Source organism: Eurytemora carolleeae, unplaced genomic scaffold, assembly GCF_000591075.1.
Source record: "Eurytemora carolleeae unplaced genomic scaffold, Eaff_2.0 scaffold317, whole genome shotgun sequence".
NCBI classification, from domain to species: domain Eukaryota; kingdom Metazoa; phylum Arthropoda; class Copepoda; order Calanoida; family Temoridae; genus Eurytemora; species Eurytemora carolleeae.
This window is the reverse complement of record NW_019396274.1, coordinates 23,254-24,642: the sequence shown is the minus strand read 5'-3', so window position 1 is coordinate 24,642 and position 1,389 is coordinate 23,254.

Sequence of the window (1,389 nt, the reverse complement as noted above, 5' to 3'; positions counted from 1 at the left end):
GATAATAACTATACAGCAGAACTACATATTCAGGATTGGTCCATGTCCTATATAGATAATAACTATACAGCAGAACTACATATTCAGGATTGGTCCATGTCCTATATAGGTAATAACTATATTGCAGAACTACATATTCAAGATTGGTCCATGTCCTATATATAGGTAATAACTATATTGCAGAACTACATATTCAGGATTGGTCCATATCCTATATAGATAATAACTATACAGCAGAACTACAGATTCAGGATTGGTCCATGTCCTATATAGATTCTAATACTGCAGAACTATACAGATTAGTATTTGAATCGACGGTAAGTAGTTCACCGACCTGGCTTAAATTCATTAAGTTTTATTTTTATTTTACTTCGGAGAACACTTAGCAAAATAATTAATTTTTTATTCTTTCCTCTTCATTTTTGTGCTTTAATATTTTAATATTCATGTGTGGTTAACCCTGTATTTATATTAAAACTGTGTAAAAACTGATATTTCTTTACAAAAATGTTGATAAGTCAAAAGAATGTATTTCAAAAATTAAACCTATTTTTTTAAACAATAATTGTCTATCCATGGTCTCAGGCCTAGCCTCCCTAGCCAGGTTATGAAAAGTTAAAACTGTCCAAAATATGTTTGAATAAATACAACTGTTTTAACGAGTGATATTTTAAAAAATATTTTTAGAAACTGTAAAATAAAATTTTCTGTGTTTAAAACATGTGACAGCTGTTTTTAAATAAACGGGGTGAATCATTGCAGTTGAAATATATTCATTGCATATTTTTAGGTAAGATTTCACGATTTAACTACATTTAAAATGCTTCAGTATTTTGAATTTTCTAGGGATTTCCTCTTATTACATTGTATAAACAGAATTTTTTCCTGACAAAAGATTTAACCAAAAAGATTTATTAATTAAACCAATAGTTTAAATTATTTATGCTAAAGATGTTTAACATTGTAATGTAAGCAAATTTTAAAATTACAAATAGAATGATAGGAACATACATGTATCCGAACATTCTCTTCATAATGTCAAATAAAATGTTTGTAATTTCGACCAACCATTACTGTTAAATTCTAATTACTTTTATGCATAATTATGAGAGGAACAATTAATCATATCAAAAATTTATAAACATTGTTTTTCTTCTCTTTAGCTCTACAATTAGAGAAGTTATTATTGAAAACATGTAATATTTCAATCCTAAATTCAATCCACTTTAGTTTGACGTGTTTAACTGTGACGTATTTGTACTGCAAATAAACAATAGTTAGTAAACTGGTCCGGCTTGCCTACCCCTACCTCGTTGTTTACATGCTGCAATATTTGTTTTTGTTTTGACCAAGTTAGTTCATGGCATGGTCCAATTATACCACATTAAT